This window comes from Gallus gallus, chromosome 1 (assembly GCF_016699485.2).
Source record: "Gallus gallus isolate bGalGal1 chromosome 1, bGalGal1.mat.broiler.GRCg7b, whole genome shotgun sequence".
NCBI classification, from domain to species: domain Eukaryota; kingdom Metazoa; phylum Chordata; class Aves; order Galliformes; family Phasianidae; genus Gallus; species Gallus gallus.
In genome coordinates, this window is record NC_052532.1 from 186,395,182 (window position 1) to 186,422,800 (window position 27,619).

The following is a 27,619-nucleotide window of genomic DNA, read 5'->3' on the forward strand; positions in this document are numbered from 1 at the left end:
CATCTTATCTAACATAGAGCTGTGCTAATTCATATCTCCTTATACTGCATCCCACCACTGATAGCCTCCCTCCCTCACAAATGCTTTTGACAAAATTGGGCATCAAATGAAGTGCTTTTCTCACTGAATCGCAGCTTTCCAACACTTCTTTTTTTTTTTTTTTTATTCCTCCTGAAAAACCCCACTCCCCTTCATTACAGTGTTTTTAATTTCCATATTTTTCTCTAAATTTAGGAGTTTGGATTCAAGGATCCCACTGTGATGCTGAATAGTCTCTCTTCGTGCTTTGACAGAGGCTATATTCCCACAGTTCTTGTGTCCCAGTGTCCCAAGAGGACAAACTCTGGTGCTTAGGGGAAACCACAGCTGCCCACAGGGAAGAGGCAAAGGTTTACTTTGGACAGTGCATGGGAGATGTTGAGTCCCCGATCTTCCTCTGTATTGCTTCACAGAAAAGATGTTTAAATCAAGTTGTTTGGCAACTCTATATTAAAATATCTTCTACTGGGGGAAAAAACATACTGTTTCTGTAACTTTGCAGGAGCTACACCATAGCAACACTGTGCTGTCACCGGAAGAGAATTAATATTTCAACTGATATGAAGCCAAGCACTGCATAGGACGGACGTTATCTTGTCTAATTTTAGCTAAGTAAATTTCAGCGTGCTGTCTAAGGCTGCAATTTGGGTTTCTGCTGTGAGAAGCACAGGAAAGGCCAAACAGCATCAGAATTGTGGCCTTTTCTCCAGTGCTTCCAGACAAGTCAGCACAGAGCCTAACTGTGAAACAGTGACATGAAAGCAGAGTAATCCCACCCTCACCACTACTTGCTCTGCTCCTCTCTCTTCTTTTACATGGGCAGACTGTGATAGAACAAGGGGGAATGGCTTTAAACTAAAAGAGACGAGATTTAGGGTAAATGCTGGGAGGTGATGAGGCCCTGGCACTGCTGCACAGAGAGCTGTGGTGCCCCATCCCTGGAGGTGCACAAGGCCAGGTTGGATGGGCCCTGGGCAGCCTGAGCTGGTGGAGGCAACCAGCCCATGGCAGGGGTTGCAGCTGGGGGGGCTTTCAGGTCCCCTCCAACCCAATCCGTTCTGTGATTCTGTGATTCCTCCCTGGACCTCTCAGACACATGCAGCATTTTGTGGGCAGCAGTGTCCTGGTATTTAGAAGTTTTGGTGTCTTTTGGCAATTCAGCCCTGAGCTTTAACTGTTTATACAGGCAGACTTAGTGAATGCAGTCGCTTGTGTGAAAACACAAGCATCTGTGCTTGCGATTATGGCTGAATTCAGACTGCAACCTCAGCTGTCAATAGCTTATTATCCTTTTTCTTTCAAACCGTAATAAAACTCAATTGCATGCCCTAACTACAAATTGTTCATTTTGATAAAGGTGCCGTGCACCTCGCAGTCAGCACTGTGCTTTCTGCTTGCCCTCCCTGCCACCCTCAGCATAACACCGCAGCAGTAATTGGGAAATTCCCTTCGATGTCAGCTCTCAGATGGCACTTGCCGCTCCTGCAGCCTGTCATCGAGCTGCCTCCTGCCCTGGTGATGGCTGCTGGCACAGGCTGTGCTCGCAGCGCGCTACATTATTAGCAAGCTGTCAGACACCGGCAGCTCGCCGCCCACGTGCCAGCACAGTTATAGGGGTACGAATGCTGTGTTCGGTAAAAATAGCTGAACTTTGGGAGTATAAAAAAATAAATAAATCACAAGCCCAGTCTTTGGTTGAATGCTGGTTTTTTGCCTTTCCCGTGCCAAGCTCAAGATGTGGGTTTATGAGGTGGATGCAGGCTGATGTTGAAGAGCGGTTATTTATTTGCAAAATTCTTACTGCTCTGCTTTCATTGCTTTTTATGTGCCTGCAAACCAAGCCCTGAGGAGGGGACTTGAGCACAGCCTGTCCCAGGGAGAGGAGCACCAGGGCTCTGGGGTTCAGACATCAACTCCTGTGTCCCTGCCCCACTGCACTCCCCAGTGGCCGACCTGCATGGCTCCTTCCTTGGCTTCCTGCACAGTCACAACAAAGGAGAAGCTGCCAGTGTGGTCTCCATACACCTGCTTGGGGACAGTGTATGTGACAATGACTCCACCTCATGCCCACATCTGTATTTCAAGCAGCCTAGAAATGAGGTGGTGATTCGCAGTCTCCTGTGCAAATACCCATCCGAAGTGAAAGTCCAGCTGTCAAACAGCTCATTCCTTTATACCATCTTCCCCTACATAAGGAACAGACTCTCAGTTCAGCTTTCAGCCTAACACCTCATTCAGATCTCTCCTGAAGCCCATAAAAATGTGTGAAGGGCAGTAAATATTTCAAGAATAACTCCACATTACTTCCCTCTTACCAGGTCCTCCACCTTTCTTGTTTCTCTTGCAAACCCAGGATATGACAATATCCTCAATTTGCAGGAGCGATGATTGTTCATGTATTACATAGAATGACAGAATTGGTTGACTTGGAAGAGACCCTTAGAGGCCACCTAGTCCATCTCCCCTGCAATGAACAGAGACACCCACAGCTCAATCAGGTGATCAGAGCCCCATCCAGCCCGGCCTTGAGTGTTTCCAGGGACTGGGCATCCAAAGACATTACAAAGACAATACGATAATAAAACAATTTACAAGCAAATTGAAGCACTTAGCAGCTAATCTGCTCGCTGTGCCTATGAAATGAATAGCCAAAATCTTCCCTCCTACATCTTACGAGTTTGTTTGGTTACTGTATTTCATTCATAGTCCCTAAATCCAAATGACCAAATGTGAGATTCATTTACAGACACAGCTCAGGAAACTGGACAAAATCTGTGTCACTTCCAGTAACAGCTGAGAAATGCATTTCTGGAACATTTCTCACTTGCTTACACAAATGATCAATACTGGATTTGAAAGGACCATTTTAGCCACCACCAATTTTTTAAGCTGACACTTAGGAGAATGCTTTCACAAATTATTCTCCCGGTACTGAACATCTATTTTACTGAGCCAAGTAAAGGTTGGGTAGATGCTGAACCCCTGGAAGACAAATGTGAATTCCTCTTGCCAAAACACCTCTGAGAAAGAAGATAGTGAGCAATATACTGGATACATGTGAGTCAAACTTTAATTTGAATGTTGGCTCTGCCATATCAACTCACTAGCCAGTTGGCAAAAGCATAAATGAGCAATCACCTGTGCTCATTTTTGTCAGATCTCATTGTGTTTCTTAGTACTGGAGTAAGGCTTGATGTGCTGATGGGGCTCCCATCTCTGGAAATCAGAGCCAAATACAAGTGATCACAGAAAGCCGGGCTTGCATCTGCTGAGCTGCACAGGGCTCCATTGCCTTCCACTGCAAGGGGCATGCCAACAGCTGGGTCAAACTATTGCCAGAAACTCTGAAATACTGTGGCCTTGAATGGGGGCAGTGCATGAGCGTGCTGACAGTGTCTGCTTCTGAGCCAGCCTGCCAAGTGAACAAATCTGCACCTGAGGGAATCAGAGGTAATTGAAGTTAATGCTCAGCAGTACAATTTGCGTTTTTACTCTCCTAGCCATAAGGTACAAAGTCATATTTCAATATTTTATTTAGTTTTTTTTTTAGATGTAATAATTTGGGGTGCTTCAAAAAGAGGTATCTTTAAAAAGTCAGGTTTTCTAGAAGACTGAAGAGCAGCATCTGTTGAAATCAGATCTGTGCTCATTATTTCATTTTGGGTGCCCCTATACCAAAATAACTGTTTTACTTTTCATAATGTGCCTGAATTTAGTTAATGTCTTCAAATTAGCATGGATAAGACCTGTATTTAAATTTAGATCCCAAGAAAAACTCTTCAGAGCCAGTCCTGTCAGTTAAATTCCTCCCTTCACAATGAAGTCAGGTGCAGATTTTACCTGCTGTAGCATCCCTCCCATAAATCAGCAGTTTGTGCTTTGTCTTTGACACTTTCCAACCACATGGTGGTTAAGCCATGGGGAACATGGCTTCAGCTGGAAGCTATCTGACACAGAAGAGCAGCCTTATTTCTAGAGCCACTTCTTCACATCATAGAATCATTTGAGTTGGAAGAGACCTTTAAAGGCCATCAAGTCCAACTCCCCTGCAATGAGGAGGGACACCTACAGCTCCATCAGGTTCTCAGATCCATGTCCAGCCCGACCCTGAGAGTCTCCAGGGATGAAGCATATACCACCTCTCTCTGCAACCTGTGCCAGTGCCTCACCACCGTTAGTATAAAGAACTTTTTCCTTAAATCCAGTCTAAATCTCCCTCTTTCAGCTTGAAACCTTTTCCCTGTCCTTTCACAACAGATCCTGCTAAAGAGTCTGCCCCCTTCAAAGCATATGCAGTGCCTGTGACTTCAGCTGGAAGAGGTCAAGCCAAGAACGCCCACCTTTTCAGGCAGCGGAAAAACTTCACAAAACCCAATGCTGTTGGAAGAAGTGGGGCTACAAAAGCTGAGTGATCTCTACAGACATGAGGTAGTGGAAGAATTTGGCCACTTCTGCTCTTCAGAAAAACTGGGAAGAAGGTAAAATGGTGCAGAGTGGGGTAAAACAGCTGTAATTAGTATTCAAGTAAAAAGGAGAGAATATGGAAAAGAAAAATAAGAATATGACTGCACATACATATAATATGAGAAATAACAGAACTCTAAGGCTTTGTAGGTCTTGTTGGGAATATGTGACTTCTCTGCTGAATAAGGATGGGAAGAATGGAAGGGGACGCAATGGGGTTGAGTGGCCTCTCCACACACGGGGCAGATGATGGATCAGATATACCTGTCTGACTCTCCCATGGAGTGGAAGTTAAGAAAATATTACAACCATCTGTACCTGATACAGCTGTCAGAACATGATGGGTCCGGTTAGTCAGTGATCAGGCTGACAACTGCATCAGCTTCTCTTTCGCTTGGGTAGCTCTAAGGAGCCATCAAAGCTGCTGTCAACTAGAAGCCATCATTTCAATTTGGGGATCAGGCACATCTTTTCTCAGTGGTTTCACAGGCACCCTGTTCAGTGCCTGTTTGCAAATGAGATATTTTCTCGGCATAAGTTTATCTGAGATCGACACTTCTGCTTGCCCATCTGGTCTTATGAGATAATTCTTGGACATCTTTTGTTCTCCTTATTCCTAATGCTTTCTTTGCTTGTTTAGTTAAGCTGAAGAATAACTCAATTTATTCTGCCCTCAAAAAGGAATACTAAAGAAATCTACTTGTTCCTCTAAAGATGATAAGCTATCCCTTTGAAAATGATAAGCTATTTCTTTTTTAGATAGCAATTAAAAAGGCTATGAAAAATCCCTAAGGCACTAATACGTCTTCACGTTTACATAGCTAACAGTAAAATAAGAGGTCCATGTGTCTGTATGGCAATATGAGCTCTATTGGACAATATCTTTGCCTCCCATCAATATATTTTCTACTAAAGAAAGGAGTGGTCAAAGGTCTAGCCATGGTTAGACAATCTAGCTAGCTCACTGCAAGTCACTCAGGGAATCTCTACCTGATGCTGTAATTATATTTGCACTCACCTGGAGAGCAGGGAAGAGGTGGAGAGAAGCAAAAAGGAAGATGGCACAAGAAACTGCCTGAGCCACAGCTGCTCTGAAGGTCTTCCGTACAGTTTTGTGACCTGCAAAGGCAGCTCCTGCAACCAGAGCCAATGAACTCTTAAAAACTCAACCCATCTTTCCAAAGGGGAAGGAACTGGGGCTTAGGAGATACTACTCTCTTCCTCTGTTTGGAGATGTACTAATCCTCACATAACGCAGAATACGCCACAGGTAATCATTGCTGATTCAGACCAAATATGAGAGGCAAGTTTGTGGAAAGCTGTAGGTGGGGCAGCACACCTCAAGGTTGGATTCTGGGGCATGAATATAAATCTAAGAATCCAAGCAAGGAAAGGTGGTTGAATGTCAAAATGTATTTCCAAAATTGTTTGGTTTTGTAGGGAAAATCCTCAGTAAGATTTGCACTATGATAATGTAGCTGAAGACAACAGCACGCAATCTACAAGTTTATATTAGCTTAACTCCACTGCCGCCGCTTCCCATTCATGCTACTGCATCTTGGATGAGAATTAGACCTGGCATCCTAATGAAAGTTTAATTAATCATTTGGCTCAAAACCATAAGAACATTTTAAAAACTACAGAAAGCGGAAGCAAGTGCACAGACCAACTGGTTGGGAGTGCTGTGGTGCCGAGACAAAGAGACACTGTGTCAAGTGTGCTTCTGAAAGGCTGAAGCAGCCCCAAAGAACACATCGCTGACACAGAAAATTACTAAACATTTATAAATAATACAGTATGCTCAAACCTATCACACTGCAAGCAAAACAGATCAGCGAGCTCTCAGGCAGTCGATGAGAGGAAGATGTGAAGTCAGCCAGCAGCCAGCCAGCTGATGCCAAGTGACGTATGTGAGCGGCAGGGCAGTGGGGCTGCAATGGGGCCTGTGGCCATGGTCATGTCCCCAGATGTTCCTATAACCGCCCTACGCCTCAGTTCCCACAGCCACTGCTGAGCCTTGTCCATCACCAGCAAGTTCTGCCACGGAATCCTGATACAGGGAGCTGGATATGGGAGTGAAAGGGAAATTCCGATGCTGGAGATTACTTTCAGCAGCCAAGTAGAAGTGATACTGAAAGTAAACTTCATGGATAAAAGACAAACACCGTCAAGAAATCCTAAGTACTGCTACAACACTCTGCAAATGAATATGTCTATTTTGAGAAACAATATAATTGGCTCTCTTGAAGTTTGAATGTCACTCAGAGAGTTTAGCAAGCCAAAGAAGTAATAAATTATATCTGGGAGAGTATTTTAGCAAACCATCACTGAACCATATTGCTAGATAATGTCATAATACTGTAATTCAGTGCTCCTGTCAGACAGAAATAAAAGTAAACCAGCACTGCATTATTAATAGGATTTGACCAACAGAGTCAAGTCATCGCTACATAAACAAAATTGGCAATGAAACATAGTAGATTGTAGCTATATTAACTACATTAAGACGTAAAACTTCTTTCCCTTCTCATTTTACTGATGTTCAACTGCCAAAGGCAGACGGATGCTCACGTCTTAACTTACCCTTAGTTTAGCCTTCTTTTCTGAGATAAGGAGATGGCATGATTGTGCTGCTTGATAAAAGCCCTCCACAGTTTCTAGTAGGTAATTTCAACAAAATTTGACAGAGAGGCACAAGTCTCAATGATACCAATTTGATGTATCTTGTTATATGTTTTGGAAATAGCAGCCATATACAGAAGAGGAACAGCTATTTACGAGGGTGGATAGTGATAGGACAAGGAGGAATGGTTTTAAACTGAGACAAGGGAGGTTTAGGTTAGATATTAGGAGGAAGTTTTTCACACAGAGGGTGGTGACGCACTGGAACAGGTTGCCCAAGGAGGCTGTGGATGCCCCATCCCTGGAGGCATTCAAGGCCAGGCTGGATGTGGCTCTGGGCAGCCTGGTCTGCTGGTTGGCGACCCTGCATATAGCAGAGGGGTTGAAACTCAATGATCGTTGTGGTCCTTTTCAACCCAGGCCATTCTGTGATTCTACAGTTCCATGAAGAGACCCAGAAAGCTCAGGATGGTGATGGAGGATGTGCTCATGACAAGAGGCAAAAGCCTAAGAACTAGCAGGGACCAGAAGGGATGGCCAGTACTCAGCTCCTGACTCTGGGCAAGGAATTCTCCCCTGCTGACCTACCTCTTCAGAGAACAGCCAAACGAAATCTCAGGGCACGTGTATGAAATCACATGGAAATCTTGTTCTTTCTATGGGTACTGTGCCACACAAAACGTAATATTTAGAAGTAACTGTCTCTGAGAGAAAGAACAAACAGGAAGACAAATCAAGGAGTTCATCATGGAGAAACTCACCTTGGAAATCCTCCAGTTCTACATTAGCCATTGGCAGTTCAGTAAGGAACATCAAAGCATCCTCAGCCCTAAAGCACAGTCTGGGCCATACCCTCCCAGGCAAATGCTTGTGACTCTGTGATTGAACCTCTTATTTTCTCTTTGCTCTCTCTGCAATGCTCGCTTTGCTTTCCTTCTCTCCTTCCACTACAGAAAAAAAGATGAATTATTTTTGCACTGAGGAGTCAGTATAAAATAAAGGGTACAGCAGTTATCAGTACAGTGCATTGTATCTAGTACACTCTGCTATTGAGCCTTTGGGGTGAGAGAACATTGGATTTCCTGGGTAAGTGCTCTAACCACAGCACTGATCCATCAGATAGAGGCCCTCCAACCTTCCCACAGCATGGCAACAGCAAAGAGCAGGGAGTTCGGCCCCATCAACAGGCACTCCTTATGCCCACAGAAAGCTTCCTGCATTCTGTCTATCCAGCTTTCTGTGTGAGTTACAGCCCAGGCCGATGAGTCCTGCTAAGAGCACGGCCATCCAGGAAAGGTCTCAGGACCCCAGGGTGAGGAGGAGCACGCAGCATTAACACAAATTAAATGAAAAGCTGAAGTGGCCTCAGGGTTGCATGCAAGTAATTACGGTTTTTGGGAGTGCAGTCTTAGATCCTTGGTCTCATTTTACGCAATCAAGACATTATCTGGATCTAGCCCCTAGTGATTAGGCCATGGAAGTACGTTTCCTGCTGCCAAGTGTTAAATAATTACTTTCTTCTGGAGTAACCACTTGGGCATCCATTCACAACCAGTGGGCCCTGGCTCCAGAACTGCTGACATTTTAGATGCTGGTTGAACAATCCCACCCCAGGTGTTCATTTCACACAGAGAAACAAAACTAAGCCACACTTTCAGTCTCAGCAGCAGTTTAACCATCAGCCTGGAGGTAGCACATGCAGGTACAGAAACAGAATCATTAAGGTTGAAAAGACCATAAGGTGGAAAAGACCACAAATGTCTTTTCCAACCTTGGTGATTCTAAGGTCACCTAGTCCAACTGCCTGTGACCACTCTAGACCATGCCCTTCAGTGCCGTGTCTACCCTTTTCTTTAACACCTCCAGGGACAGTGACTCCACCACCTCCCTGGGCAGCCTATGCCAATGCGTCATCACCCTTTGTGAGAATAAATTCTTCCTGATATCCAGCCTGAACCTCCCCTGGGTTTATATCAGGGGGAAGCAAAGAAGTGGGTGCTTGCTGGGAGAACTGAAACAACCACAGAAGGAAGGGGACAACCAAAGGGAAGGTTTTGCCATACGTTCTGAAGGTTCTGTCACAGCGACCACAGAGCAGGTGCTTTAATCACCCTTGCATACAGCAGGTCCATCCATTTCACGCACATACCACCACTTCCAAGACTAATCCCAAGCAATTTCCTACAGGGAGTTATGAAACTCAAACAAACAATTCCACAAAAATTCCCAAAGCAATTTTCATTGTAAAAAACTGTTATTTATTTTTTTTCCTGAAAATCTATATCAGGAAGCAAACTCACCCACTGTAGCTCTCTGTAGAGCTTAACCTTTTGGATTCCACACATGGACACAGGGCTGCACGCAGCCTTGCTTTGTGCAGTCACATCTTCTCATGTCATTAACGTGCTGCTCCCCCACCCACTGCCCCCAGCCACAGCACCCGGGTGACTTCCAGGAGCAAGCATCTGGTTTGTCCTCCGTGCTTTACAACGACTTTTGGTTAGGTGACAGCACTGTGAGTAGGGTTCAAGAGCCATGAGCTCCCCATCTTGGCTTTCCATGGTGAGCAGCTGGTTCTCACCTGGAAACACTGAAATTACACCCAGTGGCATTTACTTAAGGAACACTGTCTACTTCAAATCTGTAAGAAAGGATAAAAAAGAAGGTATTTTCTAGCTGCTATATAAAGCCATCAGTGTGCCTTACATCAACTTGTCTCAAAGCAATTAAAAAATAATTTTAAACAACACACCCACCTAAGACATTCTACAAAACCTACTCATTTTCCAGTCATGTTCTGTCATTTAAATACACACGTGCTACTACGCATATAAAGATTTTCAACTACTTTTTCCAAAGCCAGCCTTCACGGCATAGATTGCACAAAGGCTCCTTCACCTTCAGGTTAGAATGGGCTGAAGTGATGGCAGTGGGACAGACAAAGTGAGGAGAGACAGAGGATGGTGCTGCAGTGAGGGGAGGCACATCATCCTTGCAGGGTGGCAGGAGACTGGTGGCTACACCTAGTGTATGAGTCTGGGTACCAGGTTGGAAAGGGGTACAATAGAGCATAGAATCATAGAATCATTTGAGTTGGAAGAGACCTTTAAAGGTCATCTAGTCCAACTCTGCTGTAATGAACAGGGATATCTGCAGCTAGAGCTCAGTCCAGCCTGGGCAGACAGAGTACATCTCCCATAAAGATAATGAGATTCTCAGTATCCATACGAGCCATGCTTCTCAGAAGAAAAGACCCTACAGACATGGAAAAAAACATGGAAACAATGATATATATACATATATAACTATATATATATGTACATATAAAACAGTCTTTCTCACACTGCTTGTACCACTGTGTCCTCCCTGTCCAATGTTTTCCAAACAGAAAGATGAAAGAGCTCTGAGTCTCGTTAGAGACTCAGGGCACTGATGGCTATATAACAGGCTGAGTGAAGATTAAAGCACAAGAGATCACAGCATCATAGAATTGTAGAATCATAGAATCACAAAATCATAGAATGGTTTGGGTTGGAAGGGACCTTTAAGAACATCTAGTTCCAACCCGCTGCTATAGGCCGGAACACCTCCCTGTAGAGCAGCAATGGCTGTTTCTGCAACTTGTCCCAAAGCCCAGCACCACTCTACTGCCTGAGAGAGATCCTGCCGAGGTTCACTGAGCTACTCAGCACAGAGGTACTGAGAGTTCTCCCTACACATGAGAAGGCACAAAACTTTTATCTCCGTTGTATTCAAGTTTGACTTTCACAAGGCCACAGAAGAACTTCATGTTGGACAGAGAACACAGACAGATTGAGGTGGCAAGCTCTAAATCCTGAGCAAGGGCATCAGAATTAGCCCCTCTATTGCTGTGGAACAGCTTAGAGGCTTGAAAAGTACTTCACTGACTGATAAATCCATCTCTACATATTCATAAATTACTTTTGAACCTCAGAATGCCGTAAAAAAACAGATGGAACAATTTAGATTTAAAAAAAAAAAAAAAAAAAAAAACAGCCACAAACTCAATTCAAACACTGACCAATTTGTAAGAGTAAAAGATTCAACCACAGACTGCACACCTAGAGGCAGTCAGTGTCTTTAAAAGCAGGAAGAAACCTCAAACCCCGCAATAGCCAAAAACCAGGGTTTTTCAGCATTTACAGGTTATTCCCTAACCATGGCTAGATGTATTGCATCATAAAATGTCAACATCAAAACAATATAGAAAAAATAATTACAGACAGTGTTAGTGTTGTAAGCTGATAAGGACCAGATGGTCTTTTGTATTTATGGTTTGCCTCGTGCATACAAATGCTTTTGGGATCTAATTAGCCTTCTACAAAACTCAAACTGGGTAATTACTATCATTATCCCCTTTTCAAATAAATCTGAAGTCTAAACTGCAATTAAGTTTTTTATCTTACAATTCATATCTGCGCATTTTAAGAATTGTTCTTTGCTATCTTTTCACAAATCTTCTTCCCATGATTGACATAAATAAAACGCAGGAGCTGAAAATTAGGGAGAAAAAAAATAAGGATGATTTGGTGCAAAGGAGACGTTTTGATTAACACACACTGAAAGCATTTCTGAGGAATGCGGCGTTCACAGTGAACAGGTTGCTGATTTCCTAAGCATTGGATTCTGCCACCCTCGTAGTGGTTGGATGTCCCATATTCCCACTGATTGGGATCACTAAAAACAAGGAATGAGGCACAGTCAGTAAGAGCTGCTGATAAATACATATACGGAGACATACAACTTCTGTACATACAATGATCATTTTTTATATGACATGAAGTGGCATTCTAATTAACTTTTGACTTTGTCCTCATAGGAAACGCACAGGTTGATGATGGGCTATGAAAGGGTAGTGGTGCAAATAATAAGCAGGAATGTCATTTTTATTGGTTTCTTGCCCTCGGGGCAGCTAATCACATGACAAAGGTAGAACACTACAGAAGAGTATGACAGCATGATAATGTACACCAGTGAATTTGGTTAATGGAGAATTAATCAAAATCTGTCCAAAAGGAGATAGCAGATGAGATTACTGTGTTATAAGCTAATCATCTTCCATCCCCAGCCTAGAAAAAAATATTATAGGTTGCAGAGCTGTATTGCCATGTCCTCTTCCAAGAAGAGAACATAGCAGTTACAGTACAGTTACAGCAGTTCCGTGTTTCAGTGTCAGCTGATACTGACACAAATAACACTTACAGAGACTAAGGTAAGTACATATTAAGAAACCAAAGTTTTGAACTAAACATCTGTTTTCCTGCTGGTATGTTTTCTTGTGAAGACCATTACTAAACTATCAAAATCAGCACTAAAATCAGACCAAAAGCTTTTATGCTTCAGCCTGGGCACACCCTCAAACAGCAACAACAGTATTTGTTAAACTGAACTTTTGCAAACATCTTTCTGGTGTCGAATGCTTTCATTGGAATCACATTTATACCAGACTGTTCCATGAACAAAGCTTTGAGGATTCTTAAAGTCCCCAGCTACACATCAGACCCTTCCACCCATAGGACCACAGCGTAATTCAGAGCCCAGTTTGTTGCATTCTCCACCGAATTTCTCATCCTTGTAAGTTCTGCACTTACATTCACATTTGGACATGCTTACGTACAGAAAAGGTTCACTACTGCACTTTCCATTAACATTTTTTTGGAATGCAAAACCTTAAAGCTCTGAACACAGAAGAGGAATGGATGTGGAGAGATTCTCCAGCCCCCTTCCAGGTTTCCTCCCATCACTGCCTGCACTCCTGAGCCCACATGTGTTGTGTTCTGAAGAAACAGTTTCATGCCTGGCTGAACCTTTGACGTGACTAAAATTAGGCACCCGTCTGCCTATCACCCGCTTACTGAGGAAGTGTTGGTAAGTATGCTTAGGGCTCATTTAATCACAGAGAAGCAAAGGCCACCGTGGCCATCTTGCCTCTCCACCTTCTCACCCGGATGCCAATTCCTTCAGCTAGGATGAGTGAAATCAGAATTCAGCTCTTCCCTTCCCCTGCCTGATAAGGAGCGCCCATTTGAATCCAGGTCTGAAGGCACTCACGTGGCAGCAGTTTCCTGAGACGTGCCCTCTTACTGCACCTGCTTCATTAGGGAAAGAAATAATTATAAATTCGTGGGAACAGGGGCAGAAAAGCAGATTTCTCTCTTCCCAGTTGAGCGCCTGCATCACCTGGCTACTGAGTCACTGTCACTCTTTGTGGCCTAATTCTGTAATGATTTCCATGACAACAGAGCGGTTCCCTATCTGAATATTGTGGAGCCTGAAAAAAATCTTTACACATAATAATGCAATGAAATATCGCAGATAATGCGAAAAGTAAAAGAAGAAATGGTAACTGCAGCCACCACCCAGAAAGTAATCATCATCTCTGACTCCAGCAGGCAATTTCTCTGTGTTTGCAGGCTAGCAACAGAAACTGCTTATGTGCGTCAAAAGATCTTTTCTGCTGTAGTGAGATAAATACATGCTTAGTTGCTGATTTCCTAATCTTCCATTAAGAAGTGCAGCATGTCAAAACGCAGGCTTGCTTGGCTCCTCAGATATCTGTCTGCTGTGTTCTTTTTGGGGGGAGGGGTTTCACTTGTATATTTGGTGTTTGTGGTATGCAAGGCAATCTCATTTTACATGAAAAAGTCTTCTTACAGTTGGGAATTTATAGCTGAAAATACAGCTTACTTCTCAGGAACTGGAGTTCTTTGCGATGTGCTTGCATTGCATGCACACATGCATCCTACCAAGGGAGAGGACGTGCCCCACTCATTCAGCTCCTAACAACTTGTTTCTTGCCCAGTGGTTTTCACACAGGGCATGTCTGTCCCATCTCTCCAGATGTTGTATATCAAAGGCAGAAAGCTTCTTTGTCTCTTCCCTCCCACTGCAGACCCCAGAGTGCTATCCCAAGAAAAGGAAGAGGGACATCGAGATGCAGAATGTATAGGAACTGCTGTAAAAGATCCCCTAGTAGTTCCACAGTCTCCTCCAGATGCTCACACAGATGCACAGGCTGCAGAGCAGAACCCAGCTTGCTGAAAGGTGAGCCCCAAAGCTCTGAGCTGGGAGCAGACAGTGTGTATCTGGTTAAATGTGTATTCTCAGTGCCACTGTTATGACATCACGTTAGGACTTCAGTAAGACATGAGATTTGCAGAAGTCAGGAAAAAGCAGCTTTGTGAGATATAGAGAAATATACTGACCATCTAAGGCTGTAAGAACTCCCCTGTTATTGATGGATAGTGGGCATGGTGGTGATGGGTTGATGGTTGGACGAGATGATCTTAGTAATCTCTTCCAACCTTCATGATTCCATGATTCTACAATCTAAGATTCATGATTGCAGCTGAGTTGAGGCTGGAGATGCTGCTGCACACCCGAGTGCATGCTGAGGTCAAGAGAAGAGGTGAATTCAGATAAAGTTAAATTCTGGGTAATATCACTGTGACTTAGATCTTTTCTTTATTAAGTTCCACAAATATAGTGATTTGGGGAAAGATTCTGTTCCATGAAGGTAAAGAAACAACATCTCTTTATGTTAAGCAAATATAGCAAATTATCAGAAGTGAAATTCTTGTGCAAAAAGACAGAAGGCCTTGCATCCCCTTTTCTCAAATAAGAAATATTGTACAAACCATGTGTAGGGGTTTCAAGCAATGTCTTTTTTCAGTAAAGATGTGCTTAATTCGATAAAACGTGCATGCCTGTGAATGGCCCTTTTCCTAGGCAATACAGAGAAAAAAAACAGCCATACAAAAAAACAACACAGCAAAAACCTTTTAGTAGACCTTCATCTCTCCCTAAGTGATACAGGCAGACTGTTTCGGAATGGCTCATATCTTTCTACCAGTCACTGAGGAATCAGAGAAGCACGGTATGATTCATGTTGTAAGGAGTTTATGGAGGACATCTAGCTCAAATCACTGACCACATCAGTGCCAAAAAGACCAGATTGCTCAAGGATGGATACTCTGGGACTCCTCTGAGCACTCGTTCCAGAAGCAGACCACCCTTATGGTGAAAACACTTCTTCTAAAGCTGCTACCTGTAGGCCTGATGTGAGACACTCATTATGGATACATATCATGCAGGTGCCAAGTATAGGTGAGGAGAATACTATCCAGGCTGTTTGTCCACAGGTGGTGCAAATGGTATTCCTCACCAACTGTCCTAACATTTCAACAGCAGTTGTCCAGAATGTGCAGCAGGTATAATCTCGAAGGTCCAACAGAGTGCTTTGGCATCTTGGCATCAGAAAATAACACAGGGTTGCAGACTTTTTATCAGTTTTTCTAACCTACTCCTTAACTTTGGAGCTTTACACCACAGTCCCTCCTGTCTTTTGACCATGGAAGCAACTAAAAGAAATAATAAGTGGTAAAGAAATAAAAGAGGATGATAGCCTTGTAAAGGACTTGGCGGCATCCTGTGTGGGCAGGGTATGAATGGCGGACATCCACCATCCAATTTTTGTCCATTCTTGTTCGTCCTCCAGTGGGAGGATGGGCAATGCAAATACACTCCTGAGTGCACACAGGAACTGCTATAACTCCTCCACAGGAATCATTAAAGTTGGACTTCCTCTTCATGTGTTCTTTCATGCCTCCAACAATACACATCTGTGATGTTGACAGAGTGATGAGTCCTCATCAAAGAAAAGGGATGAATCAATCAGACAATCTGGAGATCAAATCAGAAAACTCTTGTTCTACAGCAGTGGAACATAAAATCCATGCAGGAGAGAGTTTATGATGTGAAAACAACATATTGTTCGTGGTGTGATCTGCTTACGGAGTCAACATGTAAGTAGAAGGAAGGTGCACAGCCAAAAGAGACGTTTTAAGTAGGCAGATATCTCCAGATCATGAAGCAAGGAGGGGTGAGCTGAGAGCAGTAGGCTTAGCCTCAGGAGCCTCTCAGAGGGCTGCCATGCCTCTGCATGGGCGGCTCAGATCTGCTGCTGTAATCACAGAGAGAGAGCCAACAAAGCCCATCTTGAAGGCAGTGCCGACAGAGCAAAAACTAAGAGCAGTTTCCAAATGAGAGTTGGAAAGATTGGCAAATTCATGGCTAGCACTTCTGGACCAGCATGAAACCTAAGTGGTACAACTGCAGCTGCATCATTCGTGAGCACGGTGCTGTGCAATGAAGTGACACCTCCAGATGTATCGCTACTGATGGAGAAATGTGAGAAGTCTACCAGTATGAGACACTGAAGTTCACAGTGCAAGGATACAAAGCCATGCCAGCGTCAGACATGCAGCTGCTAGCTGTCAGAGGAGAAACTAAGTACTAACTAAGTGCTTCCACACTTCCCAGGAGCTGAGCAGAGCTCTGCAGAGTGCTGGGATAGCATCTGTGGGCTGTGTGTTATGTGGAGCTGCTCATGTTGATACAGCTGGGAAGAGTTTCTCAGAGAACCCTGCAGCCAACTTGTCTCTCTGAAAGCACACTCAATCCCTAGGTTTCACTAGAAGCTTGTGCCCACTGAAGTTTTAAAGCATGCAACTCAGTCAAAGAGTCATAGAATCCTTAGAGTTGGAAGGGACCTCTGAAGACCATCTAGTCCAATTCCCCTGCAATGAATGGGGACATCCACAGATAGATCAGGTTGCCTAGAGCCTGATCCAGCCTTGCCCTCAAAGTCTCCAGGGATGGGGCATCCACCACAACTATGGGCAACCTGTGTCAGTGCCTCACCACCCTCACTGTAAAAGACTTCTTCTTTATATACAACCTAAATCTACCATCTTAAAGCCTGAATCTATTTCCCTTCTTTCCTGTAGCTCCTCTTCAGATACTGAAAGGCGACTCTCAGGTCTCCCTGCAGCCTTCTCTTCTCCAGGCTGAACAGCCCCAGCTCTCTCAGCCTGTCCTCATAGGAAAGGTGTTCCACCCCTTGGATCATTTCTGTGGCCCTCCTCTGGACACGCTCCAACAGCTCCATGTCTCTCCTGTACTGAAGACTCCACATCTGGACGCGGTGCTCCAAGTGAGGCCTCGCCAGCACAGAATAGAATCCTCTGCAATGGGAACATGGGCTGACTCCAATCTGCAGTCAGCTCTCAATACACCAAAAAGTGGAAAGCGCACAGCTAGCACAGTTCCCATGTACACTGTGGAAATGGAATCATAAAGACCTGATCCTCTTGACCTCTAGAGATCCACACTGCTGACCGAAGGATATTTCAGGTCAGTTAAGAGACGATGACAGCATCCTTATTTACAGCAGCTACAGGGTGCCCAGTGGGAGAACATCATGTCTGAACTGAAGCTGACCCAAGTGACACAGCTTTGACAGTGACGTTGGGCTAGATGACCTCCAGGGTCCCTTTCTATCTAAACTTTCCTATGACTCTGTAGATGAAAACAAATCAAAAGAAAGAGGGAAAGTAAAGGAATACAGAGTAACTCATTTGTAGGATGTTTGCAGGGTGTGCATGCTCTCTTGAATAACAGCAGTCAAGGGGAGCAGTGAGTTTGCAATGTCATTCAGGGCCCCTTTGCATGGGTTACTTAAAGCACCTGGATATACACACAGCATACAGATACACTAAGCAGAAAGCCTTGGCATTTGTGTGCTGGAGGTGCGTGGAGGTCTGCAGTGCAGTGTGCATGCAGACAGGCACTCTAAGGATAACTACATTTTATTCCCCAGCATAAAACTCAATTGTCCCAATAATGGCATGGCTTGCAGCCAACAGCACTGTTGTGTTTTGCTCCAAACAGTAATTGAGTTGACAGTCCATTTTTTCACTGGGGGTTGAAATATCAAATTTGATCAGATATTAGTACTGATGCTGCTGCATTTTGCCAGCTTGCCAGTTTTTCTGGATGACAGGTGGATTTGTGATCACAGCACCATGACTGAGGGCCGCAGCTGCGGCAGGAGATTGCGTTGGTCATGGGCTTCAGAAACTTGTGCTGCAGAAGATAATGCAGTTCAAGGGTGGGAAAATGGGTCAGGAAGACAGGAGTCAGACTCACAAGTGACAGAAGACATTGCTTCCAAAGCCAGGCTGCTGTGAAACCGTGAGGACAGTGAAAATGCTGCAGCCTGTGATGTTTCTGCTGCAATTTCTCAAACAAACTCTTGTTCCCTCTGATCTTTGTTTGAATTAGTATTTGGAACAGGAGGGAAACGCTACACAGATAAGGAACATTACAGCGTGTCTCTTCTGTAGCTTTGTTATGCTTGAAGCTGGCAACTACATTTCCAGTCACCGAATCTCAGATTTTATTTAGGCTTTTATTCCGGGAAACACACCGTGCATATGGTTTAGTCTCCTTGTTTTCAAGAACATGCTTAGCTTCAGGAGCGCGCTTAGATGCCTTCTCAAGCTGCTTTGCGACATGTGCTTTCACGCGGGCTGGCAGAGCAGCTTAGCCATGGAGCAGCTCACCCAAAAACTTCTTCCTACCCAGATGGCAAATTACACCTCTCTGCTGCAATCTCTGCTGGATACCAAATGGCTCCAAAGTGAAGCTTGAAGGGTGGTACTTGACCTTCTAATGCCACGTATAGTTGATATACATGGGAAGCCATCTCTCTTTCCCTTTATAAAGGCCAAGCAATCATTGCTTCCTGATGCAATGGTGGTGAACGAAGCTGCTTGACATAAAAGCTTCATGATTTGAAAAGCATGTGAGCAGGCAGGGAGTTCCTAAATGCATACAGCTTGATGGTACCTCCTCAACTGTGCAGGGCGGCTTTCCCCTTCAGAAGCTGTACCTGCTGATGCATTGCAACACAGTCCCTGCTTCCAAAGAGCTGAGAGTTAAGTGAATACATTACATGTGCCTGTCATTCTTCCTTGATAACATTTTTTCCTCTCTTATCCAATTTCAAGCTTAATTTGACAGAAAAGAGAATTTTCTATCCAAGTTCCTATGAATTTGATGAAAACAACAGCCAGCTAAAGGATGGAGGCCCACTTACTGCTTCCCTGTGCTCTAACTGTAGCACGACTTCAGATGACTTAGTGGTAACCAGAGAATCCACGTGGTAAAAAATGCATTACAAATGGAAAAGTCACAGAAAGTGGGTAACTCATAAAGACCAGCCAGGAAAGGAGGCAGGAAGGTGTGCACTGCAGGGCTGAAAGCACTACTGCTCTGAATACCACCATCAGTACCATCCCTCATAAAAACCACACCTGTCTTGCAAACTGTTGTCAGCTATTTCAACTGTAATTCAGATATTTCAATTTTGGGGTAACAGTGAGGAATATTATCCGACGTACCACAGATGTAAAACCAGTAGCCACCCTCATTCCAGCCCAGTAAAAGAACAGGGTAATTGCACCCAGCTGGCACCAATGAAGGAGGAGAAAACAACTTCTCTCGGCAGTGGGTCTCCCCTAGACTTACCCTTCTTTGATGAAACATCTCCCAAGAAGCAAGTCCCCAGATGATGTTTTCAGGCTTATGACCCTTTCTGGAAACTGTGTGTAAACCTGCCAGCTTGAACAGGCTCCTATCTTCTCTTTGTTCTGGTACAGAGCTGAACCAGCTCCTCCAGGTACTCAAAGACTCCCGGTGTCTTGTTCCAGTGCCTTTCTCATTCAAATACAGGATGGCAGTAAGGTGTGGTGTGCAGCACTCCCTCAACCTCAAAACATCAGCACTCATTGCTAAGCAAATTGTTCAAATGTAAGCAGAACTTTAAACTGAATTTAAGCAGATGAAATGAGCACAAGATCCTACTCCCTTCTACCAACACTAGATGCTAATGTTTGTTTTTTTTCTCTTGGCTAAATTGCTTTCACAAGGGATGAAGTTCATTCATGTCCTACCGGTTGTTGTACTTCTTCAAAAAGCCAACTTGAGTTTGCATTCCAAGTAATGATATATTCACAGATATCAGCCCCAAGAGATCTCTTTGTATTAGAGATGATGATGCAATTACTACAAATAAAATTACTTCATTGGCCAAGCTGATTTTCTTCAGAGGAATGGCGGCCATAAACACAGTGGAGTTTCCATGGGACTCTGACCTAGAGAAAACCAGATTCCATGCAGTGCATCAAAAAGGAGCACACTGCTGACCCCAAACTGATAGTGCTGGCTTCCAAGCTGCTCAGAGAATGGCTCCTCCTTAGCAAATTAGAAATGATAAATTTAGTGCAAGCTCAAAGCGAACACAGTATTGATACAGGAGTTAGGGCAGTGCATAAGCTCTTCTGCTGCTACCAAAGTGTGGCTCAGCCCACTTCTCCTGGCTTTCCTATTCACATGTCAATCTGTCACTTGCCTATTTACTCTGGTTTCTATTGGAATTCAAAATCAGTGCTCAGGTCAGAGCTCTCATGGGCAGGTATGAATCAGTGCTGCTTCAGTGAAATCTTCAGTCATTCCAAATTGTAAGAGAACAGGTCTACATAACTCCAATTAGAAAGGGAACAACTCTAATCTTCCTCTTCACTCACACCCTGCTCTCTCCCAGTTGTTGCAAGCTTAACAGCATCTGCTGCCACTGATCTGAGAGTACTTTTATTTCTCTTCTCTGGTTAAACTCTGTTTCTATGATATTTTATGACCATTCACACCCTGTCAGCAACCACCTTCATTTCAGGCTTGGACCTGGAATGGGGACTGGAAGGCAGAGCTTGTCTGTGCTTCTCCCCTCAAACGGGGTGTTTCTTCAGTCAGAGCCAAGTGGAAAAAAAAGACTGGGGCTATACAAACCCCCCCAAATGTTTTCTACTAAGAACGCCTTGGCAATATGCAGCCAGATCCAGAATGGAGAAGTAACACTGTGTGCTTCAAGCATGAAGAAATAATGTGAAAAGACTGAACAAGGAATTGTTTGAGACAGAACAAGGGGCTGTCAAAGAATTCAGGTTCCTAATGGTCCTACCACTCCATAATAGTGACATCTTGAATGAATGTCTGTATTCGATTAAATTATACTGTAATTGGTGTGCAACAGATTCAAGGCAATTGATCTCTGTATTTGCAAGTACTCCAAGCCAGACCATATATGACAATGGGTAGCCTGCTACTGAGAGCATGCTGTCTGCACTCCAGCCTCAAGAGCTTCAAATCTGTTAAAATACCATGGAATGTATGTTAATATATCCATGGAAAAGGGCCATCATACTGACTATTACCCTTTCTGTTCCATTGCCAAGCTCTTTCAGAGCCAAGGAAGGACATTTCTTTGAGCATTTGTATTTCTCTGTGCCTTCAACTCCCATCAAGCCACCCGTAACACATATTGCAGCCTGCTGCAGGCTTCTTTATACCCTGAGGGGAGAGAGAGGTGTGAACTGTTCAGTTCCAAATCCTCACATCAACATGATGCAGCCTTTTATCTCTGCTTTTGTTGTAACTTAGTTCTCAAACTCACCATCCTGCAATCGTGATTAAAGCAGGACTTGATACACCCAACACGGGTGTATCAGCCACTGCCCTGGTGTCAAATGCTCGTGCTTGTGCTATGCTCCAATTTAAAACTGCTAATTAGTCATGAGAGCTGTGCATGCTCCCAGGACTGTTAGGTTTTGTCTGGTCTTCAACCTGTTTTAGGGTGATTTTTACTGTATCTACAGAAGTCAAGAAAATGTTGCTGTGCTTGCTCTGCAGTCAGGCGCTTGGCTCAGCAGTGAAGTAAAATTACCATGGGATTATTTGCCTATCGCCTGCCTTTTGGTTTTGAACTTGTTTTAGTTACATCATTAACGGATCTACTTTAACCTCAGTTCTGCTCAACTTTGTGCAAGCACAGATTCTTTTCCAACCCTGTGCCCCAAAATCGTGCTCTGCACAGAGAAAGATTAGCAAACCTATGTGACTATGTTGAGCCCTGAATCAACAGGAGAGTGGAACCAATGATTTACTGTGAGGCCGAACCACAGATGATGAATAATTTTGAGTAAACAGAAAACTCAGGAGAAGGAAATGGCTATTATCAACATCATGCTCCTGCAAAGAGCAGGTGGTATGAGCAACTCATCCCACCAATCCATTAGAGAATGGGAATGGAAGATAGGAGGAAAGGATGGATACTTGGAGACTTGACTCTGCTGTGACAAGACAAGGGGAAATGATTTCAAACTGAAAGAGGAGAGCTTTAGACTTGATATAAGGAAAAGGTTCTTTACAATAAGGGTGGTGAGGCACTGGCACAGGTTGTCCAGAGGTAGTGGATACCCCATCCATGGAGACACTCAAGGTCAGACTGGACGGGGCTCTGAGCACCTGGTAGAGCTGTGGGTTTCCCTGTTCAGTGCAGGGGGATTGGACCAAATGACTTTTAAAGGTTCGCCCAACTAAAAAGATTTCGTGATTCTGTGACTTCTCTGTGGTACTGATGATTCTTTACAGAAATTTGGTGCTATGGATTATTGCTGTAATTGTTCTAACAAGAAGCAGTTGTTGCATTTTGATTAGACTGTTAAGACATTAGTTGGAATAAAAATGCATTCTGATTCTTGCATTCTCAAATAAGACGTGTCCTTCTTGTTGCCTCTGTTTTGTATGGAAACATTTGAAATTCTACGTGCAAAAGTAAGCACATGTATATACATACAAAAAGAGATTTGCAGAAGACTTATTTCACAGCAGTGCAGCTGTGGAAACTATCACAAGGTTGATTCATGAATACAAAGTAAATCAGACCAAGCCAATTGCTGGATGATATCTACACTGGTAAGAAAAGCAATAGACAGAGTGCATGAAATATCTGTGGAAGTGGTCTTCTGAATCCCAGAATTAATATACTTTTCTAAATCGACTATCAGGAATTATATTCTTTTCATTACTGTAAAATATTTAGCTATAATTTGTGCAGCCAAGAACACTTCTCCTTGTTAGGAGAGATGAACCAGCACAAATCAGAAGGCGAGAGCTGCTTTCATAGCAAAAAGGGACCCAATCAAGCAGTTCTGTGTTGTTCTGAGTAACACCAAAGCTCTGAATTCAGTCCACCCCACCCCAGGTCCCTAAACCAAAACAATCTTTTTTCTTTGTTTTACTTACAGGAGTTACTGCTAAAAGAGATGCTATTGAAATAAATTCTCATGCAGATTTACAGTACTGGCCCTTTCAGTGCTCTTAATTTTTAGTGTCACATCAATTTCACTCTCATTGTAAGTATTACCATCAAGCACAGATGATCACCCTTTATAAGCAGTCAAAAGAGACTTCTGAGGGTTGCCAGCAAAGAACAATAAAGGGAAGACTTCCTGAACTAACAGACTATTTTCCTTTTTCTCCTGAAGTTAGCAGGTTATCAAGACTTCTTAAAAATAGACCATGGATAAAAGAAGCCTTGATGAATATGGGACAAATTGCATTTGGAAAGAGGTCAATGAGTGTATTTTCAATTCATTATCAGAGGTAGGAGCAGAGGACTGGTGGTCAGCCCCCAGCTCTCACCACCTTCATCTATCACAAGGTAAAACCCAATCCTGCATTTCCCCTGCTGTTTCGTGTTGTTCAGAGGGCAACGTAACAACAGTACAATCCCTGCAGATTTGTTCTAGGCCACCTTTTGCCCCAGTGAGTGATTACTGAAAATACTGCAGAGATACTCTGCTGAAGGGTTTATTGAGGCTCACTAAGTGTGCCCATTTTACCAGTGCTTTAATCACCAATTAGTACACATGCTGCTGCTACTAACTCGCTTTATCTAAAGTGAATAAAAGCCATCAGCTTGCTTCTGCTGGAGGAATGGCAATCGGAACGATGAGAGCAGCAGTGGCTGAGCTGAGCAGTAGCTCTGCTTTCGCAAAGATAACCATGTCACAGGTTAGACAGAAAGCAGCAGGCATTCCTGGTTTGCAGGGACTGGACAAATTGCTTTAAAATGCTTCAAGGTCAAAAATCTTTTAAAATACATTCCAGACAAGTTCAAGATTTAGCACGTCTTTTATCTTGCAGTGTAGACAATTATGGACCAATGCCAAAGTAATGCTATACGCAGACATAATGATGATCTGAAATCCTAAACCACTGCAGGTGATTTAACAACATACGTGGCTGGTTTCATTGCACATTCTTTCTTCGTGTGCTGGCCAATTCCTACTTTATATATACCTTGGTCACTATTTCACTTATGTTTTCAAGCACACATCTGATTTCCTGCTTCCAATCATACATCATCTCTCCTTATCCATTTTTCCTCTAAGGTAGGGGAATTAGTCCTCTGTTGACTATTTAATAAAACTCCGCTCCACGAAGGAATATAATGTCCCGTATAGCAATGTGTATCACCATCATTATCTTCAAATTTACCATTTGTCCTGAGCAATACCAAACTGTCCCACCTTCCCTTTAACAGTGGTAAGTACCAGATATTGTTGAAGAAGTTGCAAAGGAGTCATCTAAACGTGTTCCTTCTGAACTGTGGAAGTTTCTTCATACCTCCCTGCCAATTAGTGGCTGGCTCTGAAGCACGAAGGTTTATAATTCTTGGTTTTTCTCTTTATCCTTCCTAGTACAACCACAGATATTCTCATTAGCTGGTTTCCTATTAGTTCCATACCTTGAGGCCACAAGCGGCACAGGTTCATTATCTGGCATTACTTTTAATTCCGATTGTTCGGGGCTTGAAAAAAATGAACAGTAAAAACTTCTAAATGCCTTAATGACATGAGATTCTCTAAGGGGGTTTCTAATGGGAAGTAAACCCACCTTTTCCACATAGAATAAAGCACCAGTGGTGGAATAAAGCTTACCATGACTAATGATTGTTCCTCACAAGTCATACACGTTCTTTTATGTTCCTCGGTTCTTTGCTGAACATTTGTTATATGGATGCAACTTCTCATCCTACTCTTTGTTGAAGATATTTCAAAATCATTTGAAGCTCTAACAGCTTTAGTTTCTTTTCTCTGTTTTTGCAAGCAAAGCAGCATTTTAAGTCCACATAACAGACCCGACAGATTCGCATTAAAAACATGTGACTTGAAAACAAAAACAAGGAGCCTTTTGACAAGCTCACTCTACAAACTGATGAATATAGTGTACCTAACTGTGATGAAATATTTAATACTACAGGCTATTTGCAGTTCTCTTATAAAAAGCCACTGACAACTCTGAGGAAACTGTGAAAAACATGCTAAAGCATTCTGCTGATGAGATACATTTTCAAAGGGAAGAGTCATTCTTCTATTTTCATAAGCAACAAGGTTTGCATTAAGAAACTGCTTATTGTGACTTCGACAATACTCTCCTGTGGTTTCTCCCTCACCTGCCTTCAGAGCCATGCACCTGTGAATGTGCAAACCCAGGTGCTGTACCAGGAACAAAGAGTCAGAGATGTCTGAGCATGAAGACGTAGAACAATTGGGGCAGAGCAGCTCGGCAAAGACTGATTTTTTTCAGAAGCTCATGCCAACAAGAGTAACTTCATCGTGTATGTATCCACACACAAAGGTTCCTCTTAGTGTTAGAGCTTCGAATTAAACTACAAATATGGGAGGCGTAGGCAGAAAGGAAGAACTCGGGATATATGGTGTGAAGAAAGCTCTCCCTTGGATAATATCCAAAGTGAGGAAGTACTGCCAATGCGTTTTAGAAAAGTAGAGGTAGAAGGGGAGTGTGAATTTGATGCAGTGCTGCAAGGGCAAGGATTAAACCCAGAAATGACTCCAGAGAGGCAGGGGGTAGGAGTCCTCTGAACCAATGGTGGCATGGACCATGCAAACCTGTACAGCTTGTATAGCTCCCCAGGACAAATTGCTTCATTCTAACATCAAGGCCTGAGCTAGGCTTCCTTTCACTGATCATTTACGGAACTGCAGGGAACTAGCCCAAATGCAAATAGTCCTACTACTGCTCTTAAAGATTAGGAGACATAAATTCTGCAAATGTCTTAAACAAACAGCAGGGCAGCTGTTTGGAAAACAGATGCCTGAAAAGCCGTTGGAAGCAACGTTTCCAATTAGGAGCAATTTTTAGGAAATGTCAGTGAATTCTAAACTTTTATACACCTTGTAAGGTGGGTGTTCATTGGTACACATGATCACAACTTAATAAAAAGAAAAAAAAAACAATCCCAAACATTGCTGGGAATCATCAAAATGTTTATGCAAAGCAGGAAAACATAAAGCAAAACTTTCATTTGAGAGTAAAATTCGCCTAACTGCTAACACCTTAAGCAAGCAGCTGCTAAGGAGTGCAACCCGAACACAAGCCATGATCAAATGATATGCAGATTTTATCCCACTGCTGTTATTGACCTGGACACACAGCCTGGATATAATGATTCGACTAATGGTCATGTCAGTGCCTTCAAAACATTAATCTGATTTACTTTGTCACATGCCTCCTTCCATAGAAGCTAAACTTAGAGCTGCGTACATATTCAGAGCAAACTTGTCATCTTCAACTATACAAGAGTTATATTAAAAGGGTGCATCAAGTTTTCTCTTTTGCCCAAATTGATTTCATATCCAAACAAAGCCTATAAGCAGATGAAGACAGAGGTAACCTCTGGAAGATGGCTGGGAAGAAAGTGTGCCCAGCAGGACCTGGATGAACAAGACTGCAGAGGATCTGTCAGCTCAGCAGTTTGCCACCAGGAACCCAAAACAATTTCCAAGGACGGTGTCTGCAGCAGGCAGACAAAACGATCCAGCTCTCTACAAAAGGGGCCAACCCTGCAGCATGACATTATGGGATGCAGAGGCACTCAAGCTATGAATACGCTGGTGAAGTACGGATTTCTCAAAAGCAAGTCAAAGTGCTTTATTCTTAACCAACCCTCTTGCATGGGTTGTTGTCCCTGAAGTACCTTAAAGCAGACACTGAGTGCAAGAGACTCATTCGCACAGGACTAGCCATTTTTCACCAGCTATTCAGTGACTCTGAAATTACTTTACTTTTTTGGAGGAAAAAAACCACAAGTAAATGCACATCAATATTTAATCAATCTATCTGTACTGTGGAACATCCATCCTTACAGAAGGATGGGCAGGGAACTCCTTCTTCAGGCATCATGTGAAATTATCTTACTTATAACAGCATCTTTCTAGATGCAGACATTAGTACTAGGGAGGAAAAGGCATACTAAAGAGATACACAGCTTTATTCATATTTATGCAATTGCACTACAACCATGCAAAACCATAAAGTAACACTGAATAATGTTAAGAACTAACATTTCTGAACAATATTAAGTTACTGAAATAACATATCTGAACTAAACTATCAGCACCATTCTTTGATAGGGTCTGTAAATCTTAGCCATGTGCATTTCAGTACAGGCACAGAAGCATCCCCAGTTGTGAAATCAGAGAGGGATTCCCAGGTATAGAAGGAAACGTAAGAATGCCTGTGAGTATTCATTTGTATCACAAATAAAACAGCAGATTTAATACTTACACAGGATCAGTTACATGACTGCTGATATCCAGCTGCTTACAAATGCTCCATCCTTGAAAATATTCATTATTTGCCTGACTGATCTCTACATTTAACAATGAGAGTTTCACTCGCTGGCTAGGAGTTATTTTCTTGTACA

At 43.2% G+C, this 27,619-nt stretch overlaps 1 protein-coding gene across 19 annotated transcripts in view; it reads right to left on the reverse strand.

The window, feature by feature from the left end:
• FAT3 (FAT atypical cadherin 3) overlaps positions 1-27,619 on the reverse strand; it is a 420,810-nt gene that overhangs the window by 154,902 nt on the left and 238,289 nt on the right. The window contains exon 4 of one of the 19 annotated variants that reach the window (XR_006931335.1): positions 5,522-5,637. The exons of the other annotated variants lie outside the window; for them this stretch is intronic. The gene's annotated coding sequence lies outside the window, so the exon portion shown is untranslated. The remainder of the gene's footprint in view (positions 1-5,521; positions 5,638-27,619) is intronic. 19 annotated transcript variants of the gene reach the window in all.